This window comes from Triturus cristatus, chromosome 7 (genome assembly GCF_964204655.1).
Source record: "Triturus cristatus chromosome 7, aTriCri1.1, whole genome shotgun sequence".
Taxonomy (NCBI): Eukaryota; Metazoa; Chordata; class Amphibia; order Caudata; family Salamandridae; genus Triturus; species Triturus cristatus.
Window position 1 is genome coordinate 570,606,667 of NC_140590.1, and position 23,149 is coordinate 570,629,815.

Below are 23,149 nucleotides of genomic sequence, written 5' to 3' on the forward strand. Positions count from 1 at the left end.
AATATCTGTAATGAAGATGTAGAGAAGAGGAAAAAAAAGAGGAGTGATGTAATTGTAAGCAAAAAGAAAAAGGAAAATCAAGAACAGGTTGTAGGATGTCATTTTGAAAATAGCTCTGGTGTCAACTGCTACGCAAATGTAGTGCTGAATGTTGCATTTTATCTGGAAAGTTTGCAAGAGCAGATAATAGTAAATCAGGGAAAAAGATTCTGTTCAGAGCTGACTCTCCTTTTTCAAAAGCTAAGTAAAGATAAAACTCAAATAGAAAGTGCTACTGAAATTAGAAAACTTTTAGATGTATGTTCAGGACGAACACAGTTTTCTCAAAATGTACAGCAAGACGCACAGGAATTCTTGTTGTATTTTCTTCAGGTAGTGGAAGAAGAAGGAGTTCTCATTGAAATTTTTTTTGGTCTCTCTTATAAATGGGAACATAGTTGTGAAAATTGTTATAATATATGTGGCTCTAATGTTGATAATGAAAGGTTTATTTATTTGACATTGCCAGAGAGTAAAACAGTTACTTTTGCAAAATTAGTTAAAGATGCTAATCATAGCATGAAATGTGGTGAGTGTAAATCTGACATGTTTTCAACATTAATTTTAAAGGAATACGGACAGTATGTAATTTTAATGATGCAACGATGTAGAGCTGATGGTTCAAAATTGGATACTTTAATAAAGAAGTTTACAGGACAGCAATTATCAATTTCAGGAAAAACTTTTGTAACTGTTGCAATAATTTTCCATGATGGACCTACTGTTACTTCTGGACATTACACAGTTTATCTTAAATGTGAAAAAGGCTGGACACTGTGTAATGATTCCCAATTGATTTTCAAGCAACGTTTGCCTTTTGATTTAGCAAATTCCTATCTAATCTTCCTGAAACCTAAATTTTAGACAGATTTGGCAAGATCTCGACAAAATAATTTTACCATTTTACTGGATTACCATTGCAATTTTATAGAAAAAAGATTTTTTAAATTATCATTTGGCCTAATGGAAAGATAACCAATTGTAATGTGGACTTTTTTAATTTTAAATGAAACTTTGAAAAACCAATAATTTAGAGATAATCGGTAACATCTGCACAATTTAAATTTTGGAATGTTATGGGACTGCCATTGGAAATTTTTTCAAAAAAGATTTTAAAAATTACTATTTGGCCATGCGGAAAAGTAACCAATTCTATTGTGGACTTAATAAATTATTCAAAAAATTTTCGTGAACCAAAATGTTACAGAGAATCGGTGAGATCTGGACAAATTAAACTTTAGAATTTTATTGGATTACCGTTTGAAATTTATTCCCAAAAAAAAATTAAAATTACTATTTGGCCTAAAGGAAATGGAATCAGATGTATTTTGGAGTTATTTGAGATATAATATTGTGATTATACTTCTGAAACAAACATATCAGACGGTATTTTATTTATTTATTTATTTATTTATTTTTTTGACTTCTGAAATCCTCTTTTATTTCATAAAAACATTCTGACATGCAGACTGAAACATGCACTTTAAATACCAGCAGCAGACTTGCCTGGTGAGCAGTAGCTTTACTACAGTGATCTAATGATCAACTAGAGTGCTAACATTCAGAATTTATGGAAAATGTGTGACACATCTGAATGCCTTCTTTTTTTTTTTTTTTTTTTTTTTTTTTTAAACCGTTTATTACATTTTAAAAAGGTTACAAGTATGGGCCTACAACCATCCGGCCGGCCGCTAGAGTGGCAGAAGCATATGACATACCTACAGTAAGAGTCTCTTGGCGGTGCAGATCGGTAAATCAGGAGATATCAATAGCGCCGGCCACTTAACTCCAAGCCCACAATACGGTTTCCTTTTTCCAAAACAGAACAACACAAAAAACCACACCCGCAAGGCAACCCGCCATCCAAAGTGACGGCACGTGCTCCTTAAGTGGGGGATCCCAACCAGCAGCCAAACTCTGAAGAGGGGAATGGGAATAGATCAGGGACTGGGGAACCACATGCCCGTGGCTGGGGGAGGGGGTCGGCTAGGGGGACGGAGCTGGTGAGGCGGCCGGTAGCAGTGGCGGCCCACAAATACCCCCGCGATAGGCGTTCCAGGGGCCCCAGAGTTTCACCCACGCCCCAGGCTTACCCCTCGCCACATACACTACCTTTTCATGAAACATACACCAATCCATATGTTCTTTCCAGGCCAACACCGCTGGGGGCCTCTGGGATCCCCACAATTGTCAGACGGTATTTTAAAGAAATAACTATTGGTATTAGATGATATTTTTTTAGAATATTATGCATTTCTATAATGTTAAGTTTAAGTAAAAAGAGATTCTGGGCTTTTTTATTACAATCTTTGTGATTGTTATTTTTTTTTGCCCGCTGTAAAATGATGAATGCAATTGCTTTCACAATTTATAGTGAAATGCAATATATTCTGAAAACAGCAAAAATAAGGCAAAAATATTTTTTGGAAAAAAATGTAAATATGTGTACTGTATTATAAATTGTTTTAAAAATATTAATACTTTTTTCTTTTTTTTCAGATTGATATAGAAAATTTTCGAAAACTAGAACCATTTTTAAAACTATTTTTTAAAAAAACAAAGGAATAAATATTTTTTTGAGTATGGTAAGTCAATAATAATAATTGTAGTCTCTCAAGGACCTTGTAATGTGATAATTGATTTTTAGTGTTTTTAAAAAAAAAAAAAAAAAAAGTACGCGCACCGTACGCGTACGGTAAAAAAAAAAAAAAAAAGTTTTTAAAAACATATGTAAAAAAAAGATGAAAGATAAGGCTGGCTCTTAAAAGAACCGTTGTGTTCATGCAGGGACAGAGGAAAGAAAGCATGGAAAAATTAGTCTCTGTGACAAGTGTGCTGATCTATTTTGTTGTTCACTAGGGAAACACTGGTCTCCCTATGACAAATTAGATCATGACAAGAGGCACATCGAATATCAACCCTCAGAAAACGAGGGTTAATTTCCAGAGGGCCAGCAGAAGGAGATGCTCCCCCCACAGATGAAGGGCTCACCTGACCTGCAGAAGAAGGAGTCAGCCCTGCAGATGATGGTCCAGGCTGAGCTGCTGTGGATGTACTGGCTCGTCTTTCTGAAGAGTTACCTCCAAAAAGATGACCATGTGTCCTTCTGTGTACATCCTGGAGGTGTCTCTTCATGGTGTGATTCCCAAAGGAATACTTCCTGTCAGGATTACCTCTAGAAAGTACACGCTGACACAGCCTGCAAGTTACTAAGGGTGCATTCACCTTTTGCTGGCCTTCAGGAAAAGTAAAATAATCCCATACATAAGAGGGCTTTTGTTTCCTCGATCTCTGCCTCAAGACAGTGCTGCTAGTGCTAGCCTCACTCTCAGAAGAGCTCTGCTGTTCTGCCATCGTATCCCAAAGACAAACCAGCTCCTTCTCCCAAGGGATCACAAGCAGAAATGAGGGGAATGGGTGTGGTGTAGGAGAGTTCTAGAACTGAAAGTAGTTTCAACCAATCAAAAGTTGTGTTTCATGATCACATGACCTACCGTACGCTTACGGTACGCTTACGGTACGCTTACGGCAAAAGTGCGCATGCGCGTAAAAAAGACACGCGCTTGCGCGCATGCGCATAACAGTCACTACCCGACACTTCCGCGTAACGTGCGCGTGTAGCGTACACGCGTACGCGTCCCACGCGGAGGGCGCGCGGCTACGCAAATTGCGTAACTCTACGCAAACAGCGTAGATAAATTACGGACGTTGCGTAAACCGTACGCTTACCGTAAGCTTACGGTACGCGTACTAAAAAAAATTTTACAAAAAAGGAAAAAATGTATTGCTAATAAATTTTACATGTTTATTTTATAAAATATATTAAAAAAAACATATTATAGAATTTTAAAAATTTAACCATAGTCTTTAAAAAAGGATAGAAAATTAAAATAAAAATATGTTTAAAAAAATAGAAGAAAAAAAACAAAATTAGCAATTAAAAAACCTTGCAAATTCACTGAAAAAACCATGGGTTTCACCCACGTTATAGTTAGCACTTAGCATTTAAAAAACCTTAGAAATTCAGTGAAAAAACCATAGGTTTCACACACGTTATAGTTAGGAATTAGCATTTAAAAAACCTTAGAAATTCAGTGAAAAAAATCATAGGTTTCACACATGTTATAGTTAACTGGACATTTTACTCGTAAAAAAACCATTGAAATTGCCCCGTTATAGTTAGTTCAGCTAACTATAACTCGCGCGCCCGCAATGCACTGCTGATGACGTCACATATTACATCACTCATGACATGGTCAGTGACATCACTCATGACATCACTGATGACATCTCAAATGACATCACTGATGACATCACTGATGACATCATCCAGTGAATGTGTGTTTTTCTGAAAATTAAATATGTTTTATATATGTATATCTCAAGGTCGATGGAAGAATAAATGGGTATATAAGTGTCTAAATGGATGAATTGTTTTTGAAAAATTGATTGTATTACTGACTGATTAAGTGTATCTTAGTGAATACATGGCTTAGTGAGTAATGTTTAAATATGTAAATATCTGTATCAGTCTCTCACTTTGTGTATAAGTGGCTGCATGGGTTGGTGTGTAGCTACATGAGTGTCTAAATAGGTTATTAGTTGGTTTTTTGAGTATCAGTATGAGTGTGAGTGTCTGGTTCGGTGAGGGGTATTACGTAGTGCATGGGTGCATGAATGAGTGACTCATTGTTTGTATGTGTTGAAGACAGCATGTGTGCAGGACTGTATGGGTGGATGAGTGTATGTATGGGTGTGTTAGTGAGTGAATGACTGTCTCAATAGTGTCTTTATGTGTAACGACATATGTTTTAAACTAGTATATGTGACTATTGGTGTATATATGTGAGTATATGTGAGAGTGAGAGATTGAAAGAGTTCCTGTATGAATAAGTATGTGTTTCTATAAGTGATTGTTTAAAAGACTAAGTATATGTAAGTTTCCGTAGAAGTAAGTGTGGTGGTGTGTGTATAACTGTATATGCAAGTAAATGTATGTTTGATTCTTTATTAGCATGACTAACTATGTGTGTGAGTACCTCTATGGATGAGTGGCATTGTGTAACAGGATGTATACGTGTATGAGTACATATGATGAGTGAGTACATGTATGAGTGACTGTATAGGACTGTTGGTGAATGAGTGGATGTGTATTTGGATCTTAGAATTACTGTATAGGTTGTTGTAACTGGTATTGGTATGTCCATTGTTTTTAAAATTTTAATTTCTATTTTTGATTGTGTGTATCAAAGGTTATATTAGGGGAAGAGGAGGTCTGCCATGTCATCAGTGATGTCATTTGAGATGTCATCAGTGATGTCATGAGTGATGTCACTGACCATGTCATGAGTGATGTAATATGTGACGTCATCAGCAGTGCATTGCGGGCGCGCGAGTTATAGTTATCTGAACTAACTATAACGGGGCAATTTCAATGGTTTTTTACGAGTAAAATGTCCAGTTAACTATAACATGTGTGAAACCTATGGTTTTTTCACTGAATTTCTAAGGTTTTTTAAATGCTAAGTCCTAACTATAACGTGTGTGAAACCCATGGTTTTTTCAGTGAATATATATATATATATATATATATATATATATATATATATATATATATATAATGTGTGTGTGTATGTATATAGATAGATAGATAGATAGATAGATTAAGTGTGGTTGGGGTAATAGGGTGGTACGGGTAATTTACAAAGGGAGGCTTGGGGATCGCCCACCAACCTTCGTAAAGGCATTTAAGGTTCAAGCATACGTTCTAATGTCGTACAGCCCATTTTAGGCCTCTATGTATAGCTAGGAATGTGTTGATAAGGCCAAGTTAGAGTGAATTTATGTATCTGAGAAGGGAGTTGATGGTCTGTCCTCGGACTACTGGTCACTTCTTTGGAGAAAAAGGAGAGGCTGCATTGAAATAGATGGAACTAGGATTTGGATATGTTGGCCACACTTTTGCTCTTGGTTTAGGTAGAGATAATTTAGATGTTTTTTATACTGCCTTCTAGTTACAGAAGGTAGTTTATGGCGCCGTTTAATAGTTCTCAGTCAGACAGTGCCTGTGGTGGATCAGGCACTGGGGATGAGGGTCAGTGGATCGTAGGTCACCTGGTGGTCACTCAGTAGTGGTTGCTTTGCAGTCTTCAGGATCTCTTCCTTGATTAGGGTGTAGTATCAAAAGCTTCAAAAGGGACAGGAAAGCCACTTTGAAGAGACATGTTTTCAGTTTTTTTCTTGAACAGAGCCGCTTTAGGAAAGGTTCTGAGGCCTTGCCCAATGCTTTGCAGATTTAAGTGTCCAACAGATGGATCAGGCTTCTTTCAGGTCTCCAGAGGTTGTATCTGCCTTGGGTGCTCTGCTTTGGTTTGCGCGAGTTAAAGTTACAGCCCAATGTGTGTAAAGTGGGAATAATATTGACTTGTATTTGGGACCAACAGCTTCCCAACCTTCCAAAACATCACAGAGAAGGTTGGATTTTATTGCCTGCACTATTGAAAGCCAGCAGAGGTCTCAGTGGCCAGTGAGTGATTATCCAATGTCTTTAAATTGAGGCGGAGTCTGGTATAGATAATATTTCAATAGTCTGGTCACATTAAAACCAGAGCTCTGATCACTTAAATACAGAGCAGACCCTGGGGCAGTGGGAAGATCATCCTCACGAGCATGATCTATTAATTGACGTTTTTAACCACGGTGGAGCTGTGGTACTCACAAGCTAGGATGGTGTTTTGTAAGAATGGCTACTCTGATGTGTGGCAAGTGGGTGGGTGTTCCTGTTGAGCACCAGCAATCATACCCACCCCTTTATCCCTCAGGGACCCCAGGATAAGGATTTTCTTCAACTTGGAACTTCCAAGGATAAAAGCATCCTCTTTCGTCAAGCCATTTTGATTAGGGGCTGTGACAATGGCTGTTAAACTTCTACAGGTGTGATCTCGCCCCTCTGTGGAACCGGAACAGGTGTACTCTGTTCCACAGTAAGAAGTAATTGGATTTTGCCAAATGATTGACATTGCAACCTGGTTTCAGAAAACTGAATTGTCAGCGGACATCATCATTACATAAAGATAGGCACCTAGTTGGAGTCAGCAGATGGTGTAGCAGCCTTTCAAATTCTCATTTAATTTTTGCACAGATGAAAACGTGTAACCACGTTACATTTATGTGTTTACCCTCGGCTGAATCAGGCTACACCTGGATATGCTTAATTTTTAATTCATTTCTAGCTACTGCGGCATGCTTGCATGTAGTACTTTGTCTTGTCCAAACCCTAAAACTGTTCCTTGTCTTTGGATTAAAAGGGTGGTTGCCATTGGCTTTGTTCCTATTTGTTTACTGCCTTTTGAATGAGAGTTTGTTCCATAAACCAGCTCATATGTTTTTGCACTTGTGTTAAGAAAAAAATAGGATACCTCTTCGCTACAGGACTTGCAGACGGTGCACAAGTTGTATCCTGCCTCTTAGTTGTCCAGATTGATCAGGGTCTGTCCATTTTACCACCATCTGCATGGGGGCCCTCTCGGGAGATCTCCTTGGGGCATCCAAGTGGGCAAGGATAAAGAGTCTGAACCTCAACCCACGGGTATGTCAATGTCCAATGAATGTCTGCTCGTGGAGGGCCCAGACGTACACCAGTTAAATACCACTAGTCAGAATGGTCCTTTTCTTCCATATTGTTGTAGTGCGGTGCGCTTACACCCAACACATTGATGTAGGGGCTGAGTGTCTGTCAATGAAGTAAGAGCAGACTTTACACATCTTACTTGCAGAACCGGGTTATTTCTTGTTTCTCTCTCTGTTGAGAAGGGGAAGACTGCTAGTTTATCACTATGGTGGGGTTCATGTTGGCTTTCCTCAAGAGAGGAAATTGCAGATTTGCTTTAAGCCTCTTGGTAGGGCGAGGTTAAGAACATCACCCTGTGAAGGGACTTGAAGTGAATTCCCTATGAGATGATTTTGAAGATATTCACTGATGTAGATAGCTAGTAGGGAAGGCCCGCCTCATGGTGGGTGCCCTTCCTATGATGCATTCCACGAAAGCGTGCAGTTCAGTTCTCTAGTGGTCTCAAGATCTTTAGAAACCTAGGTCGTTCTCGGGTGATATCTCGCCTCTCCTCGAAGTCCCTGTTCTCTCAGATTGTGGCTGCATCATGGATCCTCCCTGTTGCGATCACAAAGAAAAAACTCCATCAAGGCTTCCGTGCTTATCCAGCAAAAGGTGCTCTCTGTGAACCTGTGTTACAAACCAATCGCACCGCACCACGAGCTGATTGACTGCAGCCAATGTGAGCCTTGTCTCAACACAAAAGCTGATAGTTGTGGTTGAGGTTTTGTTTTATTTGGAGGCATACAGCATGCTAGAGATTCCCTTAAATATACCATTAATTTTCTTTCTGGATCCCAGTCCAGCTTTTGCTGGGTTTTAGTGCAGTTTGACTATGGTGTGGACTGTGAAGCAGGAGATGCCGTGTCCCAGTAGGCAATGGTTGGGGGTTGGCATTAATTCTCCGTAGTGTGAGGGGTCCTTATGAACTCATACTAGTTTAACCCAGTGCCTCACACACAGGCTCACTGCTCTACTTAGGGTTTCCTCGAGGAGCCTCCACTACATCTTTGATTATCTGCCTGTACGCTGAGGTCTGTGTCGCGCATTTTGATTGGCAGTGCCAGTGCAGACTTGGGGCTAGTGTTTTGTCTTATAGCCTCACTTTCATAGCGCCTTTGAACCGCATTCTCTCTTCTTTTGGCGCAGGTCCTCTGCCTCCTTCTGCCAGTCTCCCTTCAGCCCCTCCGGAGTGCACAGTGTTTTCTTTACAATCTTGTCATTGTTGTAGCCCTGTAGTTACAATTGAATTAATGTGATTTCAGGTTTCACGATGGAAATAAAAACCCTGGTGTGATGAGCGGGTTCGCACACGGACCTGGGAAGCCTGGAGCTCTGTTAGCGCAGCCTCGGGGAGTCTCCCGTGCTTGTCTGCAGCTGGGGGGGGGGGTTGTAATGTGATCGTGTGTATTCGAGCTGGCCCTGCCGTGTGCAGCTGGATATCACACGGTTTAATTTCTTTAGTTCCCAGTTCTTCTTTTGTTGGCTCATTCTTGTATGCAGTGACGTAGCATGGGCGCCAAAGGGGCTAATGCAAGCAAGCAAAATACAGCCGCTGATGCGGATGAGGCGGCCCCTTACAACCCCGGGTCCCGCCCTGTGTTTATACGCTTTACATTCTGTGTGCTCCAGCCACTGAGTCCCTGCTCTGCTTCATGCAGCTGCGTGTGTGTCTCCTGTGGCTAATGTTCATCTCGGGTCAGTCGGTAATTGGCTTCGGCCTTCGGGGAGTTCTGGCTCTCGTGTTTGTGCTTGTTTCCTGCTCAGCTCGAATACGTGTGTGTTTTGTTACTGTGTTTATTCGCCCCTCTATCCTGACACTGCGCGCCGTTCTATCTGCATGAGGCTCCTAAACCAAAGTAGCCTAGACAAGCCACAATGGCACTTGGGACGTCATTCTTGTACTTTGTGTAAGTGGCGTTTGAAAAGACGTTAAAGATGGGAGGAGACAAAAAGCAACGACACGCGGAAAAAAAGACATTCCCGAGTGCAAGGGGAAAAACTCCATCCAGTACAACAGGGAGAAGCGACTGGAATGTTGTACACGTAATGGACCAATGCATCAAGGCTGCTGCGGGCACTGGAGGCGCAGAGGGAGTCCAGGGAAAGTCTGGGGTGAAAGGGAGCACCCAGAGGCTGCTTAGGACTGTTGGAAAGAGACTGCGAATCTTAGAAGTGGTTTATAAAAAAAGCACCTTTTACTCCTGCTGTGTGAGGTGGGGCCCCTTCTGTTAATGTCCTGGCCCCACCACCAGCGACAATCGCAGCCAGTGGCGTAACGCAAAATGATGCCTCACCCCATTCCCATGCACATTACGAAGAGGGGCCCATTAGTTTCCCATACATCGCAGATACTCATAGGTCTTTAGTTAAATTGGCCCATCTGAAGGTTTGTGGGGCCCAGAAGGGTTGGTCTCCACACTGCACTGCAGGCGCTGCAGGGACCTCCCATACGCTCTTGATCACAGGCGGTACAAAAGGGGGTGGTGATGGACGGAGCATCAGAACCAATCAAACACTCACACCCAGTCAACAGATCCGGGTTTGATCCATCACCGTTCTTTAACCCACTCTGCCACCCCAGTTCAGACATGGCCATATGCAAATCAGTCTGACCCTGTGCCTCATGGGAACAGTCCAGCCCGAACTGCCAAGCCATGCCTTCCCTGGACCGGAAACAAGCTTCCTAGGACCGGTTTCTGGCATTTCAGCCGTCTTCAGCCAGGCTTGCTTGAATCCAGTGGCAAAGTGAGCAAGGGACTCACGTCTGAGCATACCCTGCCAACTTATGTCGAACAAAGCGGTTCAAAAGGGGGTGGTGATGGACGGAGCATCAGAACCAATCAAACACTCACACCCAGTCAACAGATCTGGGTTTGATCCATCACCGTTCTTTAGCCCACTCTGCCACCCCAGTTCAGACATGGCCATATGCAAATCAGTCTGACCCTGTGCCTCATGGGAACAGTCTAGCCCGAACTGCCAAGCCATGCCTTCCCTGGACCGGAAAGAAGCTTCCTAGGACCGGTTTCTGGCATTTCAGCCGTCTTCAGCCAGGCTTGCTTGAATCCAGTGGCAAAGTGAGCAAGGGACTCATGTCTGAGCATACCCTGCCAACTTATGGTGAACAAAGCGGTTCAAAAGGGGGTGGTGATGGACGGAGCATCAGAACCAATCAAACACTCACACCCAGTCAACAGATCCGGGTTTGATTCATCACCGTTCTTTAACCCACTCTGCCACGCCAGTTCAGACATGGCCATATGCAAATCAGTCTGACCCTGTGCCTCATGGGAACAGTCCAGCCCGAACTGCTCAGGGTCAGACTGATTTGCATATGGCCATGTCTGAACTGGGGTGGCAGAGTGGGCTAAAGAACGGTGATGGATCAAACCCAGATCCTGTGACTGGGTGTGAGTGTTTGATTGGTTCTGATGCTCCGTCCATCACCACCCCCTTTTGTACCGCTTGATCACAGGCAGCAAAACAGACCCTGCCCTTAGACTGGGGATACCATTGTTGTTCAGCCGCGGCCTGTGCAGGTAAGAGCGATGGGGCAGTGGGGCCGGGTGGGGGGGGGGGGATTTGAACAGACGACCCCATGGGGAAATAATTTATTTATTTAATTTTCCCTCGTGGTCGTCCATCGAATCCTCCCCGCCCCCCCAACCCAGCTCCACCGCTCTTACCAGTGGCAACTGGTGACATTTGAAGGTGGTGGGGCGTGAAGGTCCGGGTTGAGTGCCCGGTGGTGGTGGGGGTGCTCCGGAGTGTTCTCCCCCTGAAAATGTTCTGAAGGAAGGAGTGGGTTGGTGGTGCGTTTTCAAGCACATATTTGGGAGGGCAGGAAGATTGAGAGAACAATTGTTTTAGTGTTGTTGTGACATCAATGGGGACATTTCCTGTGATGGTGAAGTTTGGGGGTTTTAGGGGGTGGTGGCCATCTGGGTCTCGCCAGTTTCACTGATCTCTTGGGTGGACACACTTCGTGTTCCGGCAGCCAGGCATTGATGTGGGACATGGATGCACGGCACGGGTCGGGCTGGCGAACACACAATATGTGAGCTCCAGCACTGCAGCACGTGAGCAGCGGGATGGAAGCGGCTCTGACCCCGAGATGGCTAGTGATTGGGTGCAAATTTGAACTTGTTGGGACAGAGTGGACACGGTGACGGTGTAGCTATGGTTTTGCAGGGCTGGGGTTGATATTGTTGGGCAGTTTCACTTTGCTGCATTCCGGCAACTGAGCGTTCGGTAGGAGGACCGGATGCACGCACAACATCGTGGTTGCCTGGTCAGATTGGTGAACAGAGAGGATGAATGGCTAAAGGCCTGCCCACATGGTTGATGACAATGGCGTGCAGGTTGGGGCAAATTTGAACTTGTGGGCGGTGGAGACACTCAGTGATGATGTGGCTGTGAATTTCAGTGGTATACTGCATGCATTTGTCTTTTGTGGTCAGTGTTTGCGGTGGTGTCGGAGAGCAAGTGTATAACAGTGAGCACCAGCCCGGCCCAGTTGGCCGGTGGCGACAGCGGAGCTCAAGTGAATCAGGCCTGCATTTGACGGCACTGCGGCTCCTGTGATCTTGTGGTGAGTTTTATGCCCATTGTATGGCGGTTTCCCTGCATTCCGGCGACCAAAACATTGATGTGGGCGGGACAGATGCACGCACGGACAGCCTCGGGGTCAGAATGGCAAACACAAAGTAGATGGGCTCCACCTGAGCATGTCGGACACCAAAATGGAATTGCACTTGCCTGTTGTCGCACCCCAGCCTGTCGGTAGTCTTCTGCAGTGCTGTGCTGTGACTGCAGCCGGTGCTGGTGTCTGTCCCGAGCAATGCACAGCCAGCAGCACATGGAGTGCAGTGCACCTGCTGTGTGTCGATCAGTCCTGGTGCCGGAGTCAGAGCTGCACGGAGGGTCGGCGGGCTCTTCCACAGCCCACTCCTTCAGCTCCCATTGTCCAATCAGGAGGTCTGGGACTAGCGCGAAGGCAAGGGAGTGCTCCGGTTGTTGCCACCCATTGCTCTGTCTTGAGGGGCTTGCCATTCATTTCAGTGGCGCGCTGCTGAAGTCGCCTGGGCCGCAGCATAGGCACCCCATTTGAAACCAGCCATTTTCCGCTTTCTCTGGCCACTCCCTTCAGGATGAGATCACTCTTCTCACATGTGCTTCAAGGGCGAGCAATAGTCCTCGCCCCAGCCAGCACATGCGCAGGAGGTCTCTGACCTATGACCTCGTCCCTTCCTAGAAAAAAAGAAAACAGAATTTTATTTGTGTTCGACACGGGGCAGTGAGCACTTCATTTGAGGCTGCTGCATTGCGTGTGGTGTCTCTCTTGTCTCCTCCCCGATCCTCGTCCCGAGGCTAGTGGGGCAACGTCCCTTTCACCCCTATGCACCAGCCACCACTGGCTCTTACCTGCACGAGCCACCGCTGTTATTGTTCCTGTTTACATTTACCATTTTAATTACTCTTGTATTCTCTAAGAGTATTTTCTTTTCCCATATGAAACGTTTCTGTATTTTTTCGTGCAACAAATTACTCTTGTATAGTGAGTGTGTAGTGTCAAAAAAATCGCTCCAATGGGCGAAAGATAAAGAAAATGGAGTGTGTACTGTTGAGGGCTGCGTAATGTGCATGTGGGAAGAGTGAGTAGTGCAGTGAAGGAGATTGAAGGAAGTACGTGCAGGAAAGAGCTTAAAGAGGATGCTGAAGAGGAAAGAGATGTGTGAGATATGCATTATCCCCTAATCATTATGTTTGGACTTGTATATATGAGTGTTTAAGCACAAATGCTTTTCTTACAAATCAATGTATAGTTACTCAGGACCTGGGAGCATAACTGTTTCTAGCAACTCGCTGTACACTGATTATTTTTACTAATCTCACATGTCGTAAGTGTTGTTCTAAGTTTAAAGATATGTAAATGTAAATCGCTCTAATACCCTTAGCTCTCAGCAGCGCCCCTCTGAATACTGACGCCCCTGGCCTGTGCCCAGCTCGCCCGTGCCCGGCCCTGGACTCTGCTAAACTGTCCACCTGCTGCAATCATTCTTTGCTCGCAGGAAGGAAGGAGTCTCCCTCGTCCTCTCATGCCCTGACGGGGCTTAAGTCATGGAGTTGGGCGAGCCCCAGTGGCGCGTCACCCCACCGGCCATCTGAATCTTGATAGTGCACTGTAATGCAGGCAGGCGCGTGCAGTGACAAGTCAACCGCGCGCACAGACTAATGCCGGCCGAGCCCAGGAGCTGCAACTGGAAAGTGAAACTTCTCACCCCTTCTGACCGCTCTTGTGGCATGCCCTCTCCCCGACCCTGGTGTCAGTGGCGGGTCACACCCAACCACGCGCAGAGTTAATCATCTGCCGCGTTGTGCAGGTGTGTTTCCAAGAAAACGTAGAGGAAGCAGGTCTTCGAACCCGTAAAACTCGAGCTGCCCTGGCAACGAATCATTCTGCAGGTTCACCTCTGCACTGACAGGCACTGGAGGAGGGTAGGAGTTCGAAAGAACACATTCAAGAATGGGTTCCAGACTTCCAGATTATATAATGGACTAGTTTTATAAACCAATACAGAACTAGTATTAATTGTTATGACGAAGCCTCGCCAATCATCAAATAACAGTTAAAAAAATTAAATTATAGCCATGGTTAACAGCAGTAGTGCAGATTTGCTAAACTCCGACCTGGACTCCCAAGCAGGGAGGGAGCGAAGGAAAAATATTGGTAGCATAATGCCCATAAATATTATTTGGCTACTTTTTGAAGTGAAAAATGAAAAGCCATGAAGTACAGGAAAGCTCTGCTGGATGGCTGCAGCCTGCAGACCGGGCTTCGTTGAGAGAGTAGATGCCGAGGACTGAGACCGCTGAGCGGCACAGGGTGTAAACGGGTGCAGACTCGGGTACTGTTGGGCTGTGAAAGTGTGTTATTTTTGTTTGCAAAATTCTGGCTATGTGTAAGGAAATGAAGAGAAATGACGCTTTCAGAGCGTGGCTTTCTGGTATTGCAGGTTGTATTTAGTAAGCGGGCGTGAATCTCGCATGAAAAAGTCTTATGAGATCCAGGCAGGAGACTGGTTTGAGAAGAAATTGTCTCATGAGAGCCATTTCCAGTGCAAACCAGTCTATTACAGATGTTTGCAATTTACACGTAATGCAAAATCAATGGATTTGGCAAAGTTCACCAAACTGAAATTTTACCAGGTATCCAGCGGAGTGCAAGACTGGCCCACATCCAAGAAATACATAAAGCAAAGCATGAGGCTCTAAGTGGAAAAACAGGGAGAGTGGGTGATGCAAGGAATCTTAAGAAAGGATCAGTGTAAGGAACGGCAGAGGGCGATGGATATAACGCGAAAATCAGAGAAGTCCAGATAAAGGACTGATAGAGGACGCAGCGATGAGCTGAAACATGACTGAATGGCTATGGGTGGGACAGAGCCGGAGCCCCAGAGGAGAAGGAGCGAGCTCCGAGAATGGACATTGCTCCGGAAAGCGACATATCCGGGACACGAGAGAGAGAAAAGAAGGAAGAGTGAAGATGTACTACTGAAGAGCGGCGGATCAAGGGAGGGTGGGTCTGTTTTGAAGAGATCACAGTGAAGCCCAGATGCGACCGTATACTGCAGCGCTGCGGGTCCCACTTTGTTAATCGACCGATCGTGGAAGAGGCGCACTTGACAAGGGTGAGGATACAAGGGTAGGCTGCACTCTACGTTTACTTCTTAACAGAGCAGCATTTTGCAAGTTACAAGTTGCAAAGACTGGTTTGAAAATACAGACGCCAAATAGCATAGCTTAGATCTCCCACATCTTGAGGATGCATAAGGATGCATATAACGTTAGTCTCAGTTCACATATGTTCATCATTTCCATCCCCCTTCACCGGGCAGGACCCGTGGCAAGGAGACGTGCATAGGAGCTAATCGAGAAAGCACCTGGCAAGACCCCCAGCGGGGCCGAGGCTTATATTTACAACCCAGTAACCCAACCAGTGAGATCTCGCATTGCCAAGAGGAGGAAACGGATAAGGGGGGGGGGGGGGGGCTGCATGTATTAGAACAGATGGTAGTACTTTTTTATATTTACATGTTCCAAAACTATTTTTGTCAGAGCTGGGGAGGTGGTGTGGTATGTAGCGGGTGTTATATGCCCCAAAATATGTTATGATTGTAAAAAGTGCTGGCTGTTCACCACACTCTGCTGCTCCCCCATCTCACGTGGTTGAAAGGATAGACATTTGAGCTGAGGAAAAGCGGCAAATGAAATATTTTCATCAAAATGGATCGAACAGAATTGATGTATATGAGGTTTAAGAATAGCGCATACAATGCAACGCCCCACTTATGGGTGTAGGATTGGGCATTAGGAAGTGTACCCAAGGATAGTAAAGATGGTGGTGGGGGTTCCATTTAAGAACCTAAACTTGTACACATGTGCTCGCTATACAGCAGAGCTATCCTTCCAGGGTTGGATTGAGATAAAACATTGGCCCACATTTGCATACTGCCCTCGCACAAAACACTGCATACATTAATGGGCTGGCCCAGCAAGAGAAAGGGAGTGACACCTCTGCCCGTTGATAAAAGTGAGGTAATGACGCCCATCTGCCTCCAGAAATGCCACTTGGGCACCCACCGGGCCGCTGGCGATATCTGAACAACAAAGACAACCCCCCCCCCCACAGTGGCATAACGAAACTTGAGGGGGCCCCCCTGCAAAATGAATGGGGGGGGCCCCTACTCCACGGACCCAGTCAGGAGCTCTCAGACGGTGGCCCTCCGTCCATGCACAGTGCTGGAAGGGCCCCCTGGAGCTCGGGCAACCTCCACACCGCGGGGCTGCGGGAGTTATTGTTACACCACTGACGTACCTACATACAGCATGGGTGCCTTCATAACAATACATTTCTAATACTGAATATGAATAAAACATGCTCTAACATACATTTCCTTCCAAAAGCCAAGACATTCAGCTTGCTCTCTCCTAAGTAAACTTAAATAAAATTCCCTACATTAAAACTCACTAGTGAGTACGGCAGTGGGTCTGCCCCACTAAGTCCTCCCTCACTAGATAACAAGATCACTCTTGAATCTCCCCAGACACCCTCCTCCTAGCTCACAGTACCTCTTCTGGCTGGTTGTCCCCTAAAAATACGGTCCCATAATAGTATTCACATCCATACATGACTCCTCCCCTAACTAACTCTCTGTAATCCTGAGTCTGTAGATGCCTACTTGCAACCAACACTCAAACAGAATCTTCCGTGCTACGACCAAACCTGGTAGTGAAGCATCCGGGTCCCGTTCCTTTCAGTTACTAGGGCCACTAAACAGGAACTCTGTTCCAGCCGAAACTTTCTCAATCACTCTTCTAGTAGCAGTTAAAACAGCTCTCAAGGAGCACCTCACCTTATGAGAATTATCTTAAATATCACATCTATGATCTGCACTCCAGCCTTTCTATGAAATTGTGTATGTAGAGAGCAGCAGTTGGTAATTTTGAATAAATATTTGCTCTGTGCTCCTTTCCTTTTCATGCGCAACATAACATAGCAATGCCGCATTGTGCTTAAAAATGATAAATCTGCCCCAAGGCCCTTTTCGTGCGGGAAACACTTTTGCAGCTGCAAATTGTGCGATCACAGACTAGCACTAGCCTAACGTTCACCAGTTAGTAGATGTGCAAACTCTGCCCAAATGCACAGGAATAAAGAAGAGCTCAAATTGTTATTCCTTATTCCTGCACATTCAGGCAACACACATGCACAATTTGCTCCTGCTATTTACATTAGTTTTTTTCTGTCACAAATTGTGGGTTCAAACTCCGACAAACTGAGGACAGACAGTATCTTGTTTTATGCACAAACGTGTTTGCATGCAAAATAGAATTTAGTGGCTCATAGTAATTGGCATAACCATAAAATGTTTTAAAAAAATGTCAAAGGAACATGCTGGTAAATAGGGGCTTTAAAAGGCACAGCACATTGGCCAGAGTTCCCAATACAACAAGCGTGACAACCCCTAGCTGAAACAGTTTCAATACATGATCCTAGCTCATAACATACACGCAATTTATACATTTCATGTTTCGAAAATTTGAAATAATGGAAAAGAAAGGTACAGGAATACATCTTATAACTTCCATAAAATGCTGCTTCATCATATGGTGCATCAGAGAGGTAATTTAGGGCAGTCTTAGGGCTTGATGCACAAAACTGGCGTCTTGCAGCATATTTACAGTGACAAGCCTCCTCATTGCACCACAGAGGGCATTTTTCACAAAAAAGCATGTCTCCCAACTCCCTATTAATGAGGCAGGAATCAGATTGTGACTCTATGTGAAAACTACCAAATGCTAGGATGGAGGCCTGGAGGAGACAGCAGACCTCTGTCCAGCATTCCAGTTGACAGAGTGTCTGAATGGCGACCACAAACCCCTAAGGAGACAGGGGTCACCATGCAAGGATGTGGCTCTCTGTGACTGTGACCTTGGAGACAGCATGCAGTGGGTCTGTGGGACCGCTGTCTGCCACCATCTTACAAAGTCTTCAGGCAGCACATGTAATTTTGACAGCTTACACTTTGTCACCTTTGCCTGCAGGTAGGTGCTAATTATGTCCTACTTTGTGCCTAGAAATTCGCCACAAACACATTAAGAATCACAAGGAGGGAGGTGAGAGTTAAGTACTGTCCCAGAAGCAGCTCCTTCTGGACAGCAGTCTGAGGTGAGCCCAACATCGCTAACTGAACCCGCAGTCCCAAAGGCCTGGGTTGGAGGAATGCTTCATTTGCATTTCCGCAGTGGCATAACGCGAAATCATGCCCTTTCCCCTGCGGAATATCATGAGGGGCCCAGGCGTCTCACATATTGCACAGATATTTATTAGTCATGAGCTTAATGGGGCCCCCCCTGAAGGGTTCCCCCAATCCCCCTCCCCACTCCACAGGGGCCTGCATTATGCCTCTCCCATGGACATGAGAACATAGGGTACCGTTTGCTGGGCCTTTGTCTGCCAGCGATGCCACATGAACAGTGTTGCTTCTCATTGTGTGTTTTTTCTGCGTAGGAAAGCAGAGTGGCTTTCCAGTGCGTTTGAATCTTTCTCATTCAGTGCCACTGCACGCATTCTGCTGATCATGCAATGGCATGTCTTAAAGGCTGAGGGGGCCCCTTCCAAAACAAAGAACCATTGGGGCCGCCTGGGCTGCGGGGGGCCTTTGTTATGCCCCTGCCCCCACGCCCTCCCGGCTTCCCAAAAATGCAGCTCACAGCTGGAACTCTGACACTGGCCCCTCGGCCATTGCCCGCCTTTTCAAACCGACCCTGTATCCTGCTTACAAAAATGTACTGGCTTAGCCTTCACATTGCAAACCGATTTCTCAGACTGCACACGCTGCTCTTGGCCAGCAGAGGGACCCCTTGCTCAGCCAGTGTGACCTGCCTTTTGCTGCCTGCTGGTTTGACCTGGGGGTCCATTGGTTTGACTCCTGGTGGATCAGCTGAGCATTACAAATGAAAACATCTGTATAATTTGACACTAGATATAAAACGATTAGATCATGTAGATTTTACATATCCAGGCCTCGGAGTGGCGCTGTTTCTACAACTATACAGATTTTAGTCAGCTGCATATTTTTGTGGTCAGACGAGGAGGGGGGTGGCGGGGGTGAGGCAGTGGCTTCCACGAACATTAGGAGATAGACTGCGGCTTCTGAAAGGGCTGCAGTTGCAGGGCAGACGCAGTGTGAGTCCCATGTGACGCTCGACAGGTCAGGGCCATTGAATGAATACTAGGGCTCTATCAGAGGCAGGGACATGCTCATCTGACAGGGCAAGTAAAGACAAGATAGGGCTTTGGGCCTGAGCAGAGTCATTCACAGACAAAGTGCATCTGTGAGGCCTAACGCCTGACCTGTGTTATAAAAGAGGCTTCTAACAGACTTGATGGCCCTTTCAGATCACTTTAAACCCATCCTTTTAAATGACATAGTTCAGTGGCATTCTTCTTTAAAGCAGACCAGACCCTTCATTGCCACGGTTTTGGAAAGTTTGGGAGTGGAAGCTCAAACCGCGACTAGAAGATTAGAACCCCTCCTTTAGAATTGACACATTCTTCGCGTCAGAGTGAAATGAAAAACCGCACGAGGCCACTCATGGCTTCTCTATGCTGCAGTGCAGCTGATCAACACAAGCTCAATCATGTTCAGCCCCCCAAAAGCTCCCTGGCAAATCCAAGTATATTCTTCACCTAGAGACTAGCGCCCCATGCGTCTCTTCTAAGGCCTCAAGACGCCACACAGTCTTCTTTCTGCTTCAGAGACATTTACACGTTTTTGTTTTTGCGGACTTTGGCACTTAAGGGGGGCAAGAAACCTGAGAAGTTTAGCAATGTTAAAACTTTTGGTGGAAAATGTGGCGTAACGGCCAGAGCGTCCGACTTTGGAACATCACCTCGACAGCCTGGGATTTTGGGCAATCTCTTAATCTCCCCTTGCTAAATGTAAAATTAAAGGAATATGTCCTTGTGCAATGTAAATGGTGCTCGTGTAAAGTTCTCCACTACGTTCGGGTCGAGTTTGCCGTACATAAAAAATAAATAAAAAAGGCCCAACATTTTGAATTTCGGAAAGTAGCCCAGGTGCCTCCCATGCATTGAACAAGCATTGCCAAAGCAGTAGGTCTGGCCTTGACAGGATAGTGCCAAGGTTCCTTCTTTGTATCGCAAGCATATAATATAAAAAAGAAAGGAAGCTACGACTTACGCATGCCACCGTATTCTTGCAATAATAAAAAAAACCTCATCAATGCATCTTTTGTGCGCGTGATGTTTTTAAACAAGAAGCCTTTCAGATACAACATGCATTTTATTATTCCTTTTGAAAGAGGCAAATTCATCCTCCCCAACCCAGCACTCAAAAGTCGGGCAGCAACCATGTCACATTCCCTCTTATTTATTTATTTTATTTGAAAAGTTTTATATAGCGCTGGCTAGCCCCGGAGGTATCAGAGCGCTTTACATGAGGACGAACATTGTTTTCAGAGCATAGTTACAAGTTACATGAGTTACTGGAGCGAAGTTACATGCTTTAAAAACATAGATATAAGGAAAAAAAGCAGGCAAGGGGAGAGGGATTCAGGGGAGAGAGGATAGGAGCAGGGGAGGAAGACCAAGAATGAGAGAGGGAAAGCGAAGGGGGAGGGTGAAGGAAAACACAACCGGGATACGAGGAGAAACAGTGTCTGACGTCCGGTGTGCTGTGATCCCAGTGGAAGAGTTATCATTCCCACACTTCCGCTGTTTGTGGTTCCCTTTGCACTGTGGACTCTCTCAGAGGGGTCTCTGAAACTCCAGGGCATAAATACTGGATCCCTCCCCAACAAGGGGAGAAGGACTGCTTTGGCAAGGGGTGCCATTCCCACACCTCCGCTGTGTGTGTCTCCCTTGACACTGTGTACTCTCTCAGGGGGGGTCTCTGAGACTCCTGGTTATAAATGCTGTATCCCTCCCCAACAAGGGGAGAAGGAGTGCTTTCGTAAAGGGCACACACAATGGTGGTAAGTTTAGGGATAATGATGTATTGCGAGGTATAACAGTTTTAGAATCTGCCCATGGGGCATCATCATTGTCAGTCCAGGCAGTATGTTTCAGTAGTTGGAGACCTTGGTGGCGTAAGGGCTGCATCATGAATCTGTCCTGCTCAGCTCACCTTCTGACTTGTGGGGCTCTCGTGTAGAATGGAAGCAAGTAAAGCCTTGCTGGATGGTTGTTGTGAGCTCGGTGGCAAAGCTTCCAGGAACCAGATATGCAGGCACCATTATGAAGTCAGGTAATTGCAAAAGCTTGAACCACTCAACAATGGTAAAATTATGTGGGTATACCTTTATAGCGGCAGAGTAATGGTGAGGGACGCTTTTGCACGGTGATGTTAGGTCAGCGTGAGGGGAGAAAATACTACTGCAACAGAAAGTAGACGCCATCTTAGGGTCATGCAACACGCTGCTGGATAAGTGTTTGGATAAGGTTCGGATTCTGCCGAATAGGAGAAAGGATCGGGAGGAGACCGAAAAGTCTTGAGTCCAGAGACAGGTGAGTGATCTTAGTGAAGATTTGATGGAGCGATGGATTTCTCAGCAGGCAGTCATTCAGGCAGAGAAAAGGACAGCCACCAACACTACATAGCAGCAAGGTACTTTAGTAGAAGCCTCGTGATATTCGTGATCGGCAGCCATTCTAGGAATCAAGATCGGGCGCCATGTTAGGGTCAGGCAGGTATCAGGCAGGTATACATAGGCCGAGATCAGCGGTTAGCTGTAAAAAGTCATACATCTTTATTGTTACTTTATTGCCTGTATTGCTACTGGCCTCTTCTCCTGCCAAAAGTGTATATCTCCAGTCACGTCTCAAAGCTGGTGGGGGGGGAGAAACGGGTCCGGTCACTCCCATACCCCGTCATCGAGCCTCCCGCCCGCTCCTCATCTTCCTTAGCGGTAGCAGTTCAGCAGATGCAGGCGGGGTGTAGTGCTAGGCCGGGAACAGAGCCTCACTTCGCTCCAAGCTGATGCCCCGCGGTCACTCGTGACACAGTTTTACAGATCTTCGCTCGCCGCCTCTGCCGGCTGCCATTTTTCAATGGGTGAGGCACAGCGTAAGCTCCCTGAGCGTGCGGGTAAGCACGCAGTTCACTTTACCGGGGAACGTTTCAGTCACCGGAGGGGGGAGTCCTTCGGCTGACCGATCTCTCGGGTGTTCACTGGGTCGCTGGCACAGGTCAAAGCTAGAAGTCTGGGTTGCGGCGTCCCCTACTCCGGAGTCGCCACCATCTTGGATCGTGTCATCCCAGAGCCTGTGCAGTCCGCTCCAGAGGATGTTTTCTCGTTAGGGGGGCACCGTGGCTTCTGTCCTGCCATCCTTTTAATTCTGTGGATATTCCGGTCCCTTTTTCTGTCCTCAGGGGTGTCGAAGGTCAGGATAGTCCATCAGGATTAGGTCGGAGCCATCGGGGCGATCAGGCAACGCAGCTGCTGCCCTGTTGACTCTTCCTCCTCTTAAACCCTTTACTACATACACTTTAAAAAGGACTGTCACAAAATAAATAGCTGGTACTTAAAGTTAATGTAAATAATAACTGTTATTATTTTTGTAAAATCTGTAACCGTGCACCAGTGTAGCAAGGATGTAATGGCGAGATAGCTCACTTGGTAATGGGTTTGTGTCTTCTTGTGGCTAAATTGTCGGCTATAGAGCTTGGAGTCCTGTTGTCTAATCGCCGTTCCTCTCTAGACCAAGTTGTGTGATCTTTAGTAAATTGTATTCTACCCAACGACTGGCGGCACGGGCGCAGAAGCCAAGGGCACTTTAAATATGACACTTGGGACCCTGTGACACGGGCAGAGAAGCATCTGCTAGTCACCTCAATGTTCTAGAAGTTCACTCTGTCGCTACAGCTGCGTGGACAATACACACGGGCATTCTTTCTTGTTGTGCAGCAA

The 23,149-nt window shown here is 45.5% G+C and overlaps 1 protein-coding gene across 3 annotated transcripts in view; it reads left to right on the forward strand.

Moving 5' to 3' along the window:
• Positions 1-23,149, forward strand: part of ACSF2 (acyl-CoA synthetase family member 2) — a 720,413-nt gene that overhangs the window by 144,975 nt on the left and 552,289 nt on the right. Inside the window, exon 1 of one of the 3 annotated variants that reach the window (XM_085617107.1) lies at positions 14,939-15,342. The exons of 1 other annotated variant lie outside the window; for it this stretch is intronic. The gene's annotated coding sequence lies outside the window, so the exon portion shown is untranslated. Of the gene's footprint in view, positions 1-14,938; positions 15,357-23,149 lie in introns of those variants that run through there. One more of the 3 variants, XM_085617106.1, reaches the window with a different exon arrangement.